The sequence below is a fragment of the Mus caroli genome, chromosome X (genome assembly GCF_900094665.2).
Source record: "Mus caroli chromosome X, CAROLI_EIJ_v1.1, whole genome shotgun sequence".
NCBI classification, from domain to species: Eukaryota; Metazoa; Chordata; class Mammalia; order Rodentia; family Muridae; genus Mus; species Mus caroli.
Genome location: NC_034589.1, coordinates 2112041 through 2119618, shown reverse-complemented (window position 1 = coordinate 2119618; position 7578 = coordinate 2112041). Strand labels below are relative to the sequence as shown.

The 7578-nt window shown below is 47.5% G+C and overlaps 1 protein-coding gene across 2 annotated transcripts in view; it reads left to right on the top strand.

The window, feature by feature from the left end:
- Gata1 (GATA binding protein 1) overlaps nucleotides 1-7578 on the top strand; it is a 16302-nt gene that overhangs the window by 1734 nt on the left and 6990 nt on the right. The window contains exon 1 of one of the 2 annotated variants that reach the window (XM_021153663.1): nucleotides 5655-5795. The exons of the other annotated variant lie outside the window; for it this stretch is intronic. The gene's annotated coding sequence lies outside the window, so the exon portion shown is untranslated. Of the gene's footprint in view, nucleotides 1-5654; nucleotides 5796-7578 lie in introns of those variants that run through there. 2 annotated transcript variants of the gene reach the window in all.

Here is a 7578-nt window from a genome sequence, read left to right as displayed (position 1 = left end):
TCTGTAGACCAGGCTGGCCTCGAACTCAGAAATCCACCTGCCTCTGCCTCCCGAGTGCTGGGATTAAAGGCGTGCACCACCACGCCCGGCTGACACTGGCACTCTTAACATTTTGAGATTAGGTCACAGTTGTGATTGTTGAGTGTGAATCACTATTGTAGTCTGTTCTGTACTTCACTTGGCAATTTAGGAAAACAAAACAAACAAAACAAACATCGTGACTCACAACCATCCATAACTCCAGTTTGAAGCGGGGGGGGGGGATGCCTTTTTATGGCCTTTGAAGAGACCAGAATACATAAAAGAAAATAAATCTAAAATAACTCTTTAAAAAGATGAAGAAGAACCAAGCAAGGTGCCTCATGTCTTTAATCCTAGCAGTAGGCGAGGCAGGGGAAGGCTGATTTCTGTGAGTTCAAGGCCAGCCTCGTTCACATATCAAGTTCAAGGTCTGTCAGAGCCACACAGTGAAACTTTGTTTCAAAAACAAAACAAAACAGAAAATTAGCAAACGGAAGAATTCCAAGAGCTATGAGAACTCCTGTTGGCTTTATGGGATTGGATAGCTTTGACTCTGACCTGAAAGAAATGTGTTCTGTTAGGAAGGAATACAGCCAACAGTAGAGACCACTGGAAACAGACCACTCACTATATTAGTTACTTTATTCGTTGTTATGGCTGCTCTAATGAACGTTTATTTTCATGGCTATGAATGTTTTGCCTGCATGTATGTACATGTACCTTGTGGGTGCCTATGAAGGTGAAGTGAGGGCATCGCATCTCCTGGAACTGGAGTTACGGATGTTTATGAGTACTGCGAATTGAACCCAGGTCCCCACTTTTATTTTTTTTTCAAACAAGGTCTCAAACAAGGTTGGTCTCAAACTCACTATGTAGCTAAGGATGACCTTGAACTCCCGCTCCTCCTGCCTCCATCTCCAGTACTGAGATCCCATGTAGGACCATGTCCATTTCTGTGTTATTTTCTTTTTTTTTTTTTTTTTTTTTTTTTTTTTTTTTNTTTCTCTGTATAGCCCTGGCTGTCCTGGAACTCACTCTGTAGGCCAGGCTGGCCTCAAACTCAGAAATCCGCCTGCCTCTGCCTCCCAAGTGCTGGGATCAAAGGCGTGTACCACCACGCCCGGCATCTGTGTTATTTTCTTTCATCATTAAATAATAAGAACTTTTACATTTGGCTGGGTGTTGCAAACTAGTTACCCTCCTGGGCTCGAAGGCACTAGAACACATCTGACTTCTCTTCTCAGGCCAGACCATTATTCTAGTCTTCCTTCTCTGTGACCAACTTTTTTCATTTGTAAGAAACCATTGGTGTTTGGTGTTTATGGAAGTGGATATGCTAATCACTTCAATTCAACCATTATGTATTAAATGCACTTATCAAATGATCATGCTGTGCCATATATATATATTTATATTTATATATATATATATATATATTCTTGTTATGTCTTGATTAAAAATAATTCTTGAGATAATAAGCAATAGTTTCACTCCTAAGTCAAACACATGACTCCTTGGTAAGGTTTTGGCTGTTGTGATAGTACTACCGAAGTGAGTCTTATTCTATCCCGGCTCTGGTGAACTCCAGTCTCATCAAAGAGGCCCAGATAATCTCGTGCTGTGGCTTGAATCAAATAGAGGCATCTGAACCTCAAAAGAGGTTGATGAGAACAGTCAAGGAAGGATCCAAGTAAGAGAGGACATTAGCATGGGTCTCAAATGGAAGTCTGACAGAGAAGACGCTTCAACCCGGACACCCCACCCCCGCCTGCACTGGGCTCCCCCAAGCCTAGCCTGGCCCCCGCTGATTCCCTTATCTATGCCTTCCCAGCTGCCTCCCTGCTGGCTGAACTGTGGCCACAGACTTCTGGGCCTTGCACCCCCTCCACAGGGATGGGGGAGGGAATGGGGTGAGGCCTGTCCTTAGAGGCACCCTACTCCCCACCCTTCATTTCCTTTACTGAGCCCTTTGTCACCTCCAGGAATGAAGACATGGGATATGAGTCCAGCACCACACCATTTTATTGGACATGACTCTAGCCTTCCCCTCCCAATGAGACTCCCCCATACCTCACCCGCAGATGCACAATTTCTGCCTCTAAGAGTACTACACAGCGATGAGAAGTATTGTTTGGGAAGCATGCCATTTATGATGTGCCCAGCAGGCACTGTGCAGAATAGTTACATTTGCTGTAGGGTAAGGACGGTGGTCTATGATTATAACCATTTTCCAAGCGACCAACTGAAGCACAGTGGATGACTTGCTTGTGCAAGGCTGTCAATCACTGTGAAATGAAGGGAGTCGCTGAGGCCCTGGAGAGTCTCCTTTCTGTGGCCCGACTCCAGTCTGGCAGGGGAGGGTGGCAATAGATCACAAAGACTTGACTAGAATAAAATAAAACCATGCCTGAAAAAAAAAAAAAAAGTACTTAGGGTAGCGCCTGCGTCCTGCTAATGAATATTGCTGCTCTTGGTGGGCTATTGGTATGTTCCTGCAGGTAAAAGCTCTGGCTGAATGAGGAGCTGGGATGTAGTGAGGTTGGCAGAGCACATGCCTAGTGTACATATGCAAGGCCCTGAGTTACATTCCTAGCATGGGGCAAGGGTGAGAATTGGAGGTGGTTATTCTGAGTTAGAAAGAAGAATAATTAGTGTTAAGGCTGTGGATATAGCTTACCAGTAAAGCTCTTGCCCAGTATTCAAGATGCATCAGGTTCCATCCCTAGCACGACAAAAATAATAGTAGTCTTAGACTTGAACTCAGTGTTAGCTGACCACTGCTATTAGTATCAGGATCAGCATTAAAGCTCCTATCAGCTTAGAGTTAATATTAGCATTGCTATTGGTGTGCACACATAGGTAGCATTACAGGGAATTCACAGCCGTGCTAGTTGGGAAGGGAGAAGGACTAACATAGGCAATAAGCACTCAGTAGACCAATCAGAATACCCTACTTGGACATCTCAGATTCACGCGAGTACTCAATTAAAAAAATAGACTCTTTGATCTATTGAGAACTCAGATTCAGTCAGTCGGACCACTTAACATGGATTCAACTTCATGCTTTGTCCCCCAATACAGAAGTAGTTGTCATCGTTACCCCATTACAGAAGGAAGAACGGTAACTCATACATGACTCTGTCTAGGTTTCCCCACTAGTAGCTGGGTGGGTTAGTGGAGAATAGTGCTAGCTGTTGGTCCAGCATCTGCGTCCTTACAAAGGCAAGCGGCACATAGCCACTCTCACACAATTTAAACAAGCCTCCCATTTTTTTATTACTCTTCTTCTTTTTTTTTTTAAAGATTTATTTATTTATTACATGTAAGTACACTGTAGCTGTCTTTAGACACTCCAGAAGAGGCAGTCAGATCTCATTATGGGTGGTTGTGAACTACCATGTGGTTGCTGGGATTCAAACTTCGGACCTTCGGAAGAGCAGTCGGGTGCTCTTACCCACTGAGCCATCTCACCAGCCCTTATTACTCTTCTTTAACTTATTCACTGTGGCTACTCATTCGTTTCATCAAACAAATAGCAACTGCATGTACAGTGTGTATCTGAAATTAGTTACTGGGTTTCTGATAAAGAAGAGAGTTAAATACAATCCCACGGCTCCCGTGCGTCTCTCGTGCACTTTGCAGTTTAGCAAGGAGACCAAGATGAAGGTGACTGCAATCAGCTGTGCAAAGTTTTTAATTCGTTTCGTGCAGGCTATGAACTTTTTATGCTACAGAAATGCATGTGATGCTATGGAGTTTAACAAGGTTGAAAGAAAGGATGAAATTAGATAGCAATGAATGTTCACAGCCTGAGAGAGGCTAAAAGTTTCACAATTAAGAAAAAAGTCCAGGCAGGGCGGTGGTGGCGCACGCCTTTAATCCCAGCACTCGGGAGGCGGAGGCAGGTGGATTTCTGAGTTCGGGGCCAGCCTGGTCTACAGAGTGAGTTCCAGGACAGCCAGGGATACACAGAGAAACCCTGTCTCGAAAAACCACAAAAAAAAAAAAGAAAAGAAAAGAAAAGAAAAAAGTCCAGTCTAGTCTACTTGCCTCCATTTTCAGTAAGTGGGTGGACAAGCCTCCCATTTTTAAGGCCCATGTGGAGGGACAATGGCTGGTAGGCAGGCTGACTGAGCGTTCTGACTCAGAACTTCCTCTCTGCATTTCCCTCAGTAGTTCTCAGTCTCCCTAACTGTAGAATGGATGGTTAGTAGGAGAGGCCTAGCCTACGGATTTCCAGGGCTATGTCAGAAAGTCTTATGAATGAGGATGCAAGTGCAGTGCCGGGTGTGACGCAGAAGCAGCGCTCAAAATCTACTGGTGAAGGTTTATGTGAGAACAAGGCACCAGTGGGCCAAAAGAAAAAAAGTAGGGATGGATTGTCAGCATCCAGTGACTAGGGCTGGAAGGGTATCACGTCAATACAGCTGAGCAGAGCCACACAGATCACAACAGCCACATCCTCACACCAATGGCACCAGCATGGCATGCACACACACACACGTACACACACACATACAAACACACACACAGCTCACTCTCTCAGACTCTGCCTCTAAATCTCTCTCCTTCTCTACATCATTTCTGTCTTCCTTTTATGTCTCCATCTGTATCCTAGGCCTTTGTCATTTCTAGGTTCCTTCACCTTCTGTCCATCTCTTTTACCTCTCCATGTTCATAACATCTCAGGCTCTGTCTGAATCTCTCTCTCTCTCTCTCTCTCTCCCTCCCTTCAACCCCTCCCTCCCTCCTCCCCTCCCTCCTCCCCTCTCTCCCTCCCTCCCTCCCAGGTGTCATCCCTCTGCCTCCTTCCACTTCTACGTCTTTGCCTCCTCACTTCTATTTCTTTCTGTATATCTTTGTCCCTGTCGCTTTCTGTCTTTTATTTAACCATCCTTTTTTGTGATCTTATCCCAATCCTCTGGGACTCCCAGGGGAGTCCACTCTGGGTGTCACCTCAGTTTCCCGCCTCTAAGGTAGTATGGCGGGCAAGAAGTTGAGGCACTGTCCCTGTGCATCCCCTACCCTGCCCCCCAGCCCCAAGACAGCCTGTTACTGCGGCACCAACAGCCACAGTCGAGTCCATCTGATAAGACTTATCTGCTGCCCCAGAGCAGGCCAGAGCTGGCGTAAGCCCCAGGCACGAGCCAAAGCACTGAAGAAGTGTATGTACCCTGACCCACTAGTCCTGGCCTAGTACCCCAGACTGCTTCATAGAGGTGGCCTGCAGCCTCTGCTTGAAATGCTCCAAAACTCTGAGCCTCATTCTTCTCACCTGCAAAATGGGTACAGCTATATCCCCCTTTCTCCCAGCATTCAGGAGGGCTCACACGCATACAGGTCCAACCTACACATAGCCTGGTACACAGTAGGGGCTTTCCTCACTGAAAGAAACTAGTAGTAGAACATGAAACTTAGATCTTGACTAATTGCTCATGTGACTTGACTGGACACTGGACTCCATAGAAGCCAAAGGCAAGGGGGAATCCAACGACCTGCAGGATAGACAGGAAGGGCGGAGGGACTAGTGTCTAAAAGGTCCTCCACAAGGAGGCGGCACACCCCCTCCCCTGCACTGCCCCACCCACCGGGGCACCAGCCACTCCCTGGGGAGGAAAGAGGAGGGAGAAGGTGAGTGGGAGGGAGGGAGGGCGGGCTGGCAGGAGGGAGAGAAGGGAGACTCAGAGGCCAAGGCCAGTGAGGACTCCCCTTGGGATCACACTGAACTCGCCATCCCACTAAGGTGGCTGAACCCTCTGCATCAACAAGCCCAGGTCAGTCTTGATTCCCAAAAAACCCTCCAGCAAGGCAACACCCAGCCTGCTACTCAGACCCATAGGTTGCCCCTCAAACGGGGGTCGTCCCCCGATTCTCCCACGGATCCCCAGACTTCTGTTCCAACCTCCATCTCTCCTTGCCAAAACTTCTATCTGCCCCAACTTCTTCCCATTCTCCTATTCCTTCTAAGCTATCTATGTCCCCTTACCTCTGTCTTCCTCCTCCCAGGCCTGCCTGCTATATATACCACCCCCCAAGAAACCCTATGCCTTCATTCCCCCACGCTCCTATCTCATCTCAAATCGGAATTTTTACTGATTGAAACTTGTCTCCACCTCTCTCTTCTCCCAAAAAAAGGAAAAACAAAACTCACTTTCGCCTCCTCAAGACTCTTATTTCTGCTCTCAAGTGTACCTCTGTTTCTACCCCATTTTTTTTTTTCTGGCTGATCACACGTATCTCTGATGTGTCAAACCCTAACTTTAATTCCCATCCCCATCGTGGCCTGTCAGACCTCATGCTTGTTCCCTGCGTCTTCTCTCTGACCTTCCCAAACTTTTCCCTTCCCCCTACCTGTTGGCCAAAATGTGTTTGTTGCTTTAGACGCTAGCTAAGTTTCCTCCCCACAACTATTCTCCGCTCTTTCCCTAGGGTTGACTGCCCACTGAACCCCATTCTTTCCACACTTTCTCCACCCCATCTCTTGGTTTGACTTCTCCGTTCTTTCGGTGTTCCCAGAATTTGTCTCTGGATAACAGCCACAGTCCTGTCTGCCCAGGTCCCTCTTGCTCCTCAACCCATGCGGCCCAGGAAAAAAAAAATACAAAACTTCTCTCTTGCATTTTACCATGACCCCCCAAACCCATTTCTAACCTTTTTTTTTTTTTTTTTTTTTTGAGACAGGGTTTCTCTGTATAGCCCTGGCTGTCCTGGAGCTCACTTTGTAGACCAGGTTGGCCTCGAATTCAGAAATCCGCCTGCCTCTGCCTCCCGAGTGCTGGGATTAAAGATGTGCCCACCACATCTGGCTCATTTCTAACCTTTAAAGTACATCTCTTAACTTGGCAGCTGACTGTCAAACTTTACCTCTGGTTTCCTAAATTCATCTGTTTTCCTAACCTACTTCCAAACCCCAAACGGATCTCTGAACTTGGGTCAGAGAAGTCAAGCCAATTTTTTCCTTCCCTTAAACTCCACAGCCATATACCCAGACTTCTGACTCTCAAACTCTACCTCTAACCCCCTAACTACCACATCTGCTCCCCAGGTCCTGCCTCTGCTCCTTTGGCCCCACGGAGCCTTGATGAGGGCTGGGTAGGGCAGTTACCTGGGGTGAGGGGCTGGGCCCGGGAGAGCAGGTGCAGATGCTGTGCCTCCTGGTTAGAGCAGCACTTTCTCTACTGAGGCAGCTGATAAGGACTTCTCACATCCCCCAGCCTGGAGATAAACTTTATCTCTGTCCGGAGGGTGATAACTGAGGTGGGGGGTGGGCCCTTGATTCAGGAGGGGTGGGTAGTTCTGCACCCACCAAAGGTGAGAAGTCCAGGCCCTGAGGCCTGAGGGGGAATCTGAGGGTGGGTGAGGGGATGAGGAATTGGTGACAGGAAGCCAACCTCACACAGTGAGAGAAAAGATACAAAAAGAGAACTGGAGCCGGGCAGTGGCGGCGCACGCCTTTAATCCCAGCACTTGGGAAGCAGAGGCAGGCGGATTTCTGAGTTCGAGGCCAGCCTGGTCTACAGAGTGAGTTCCAGGACAGCCAGGGCTACACAGAGAAAC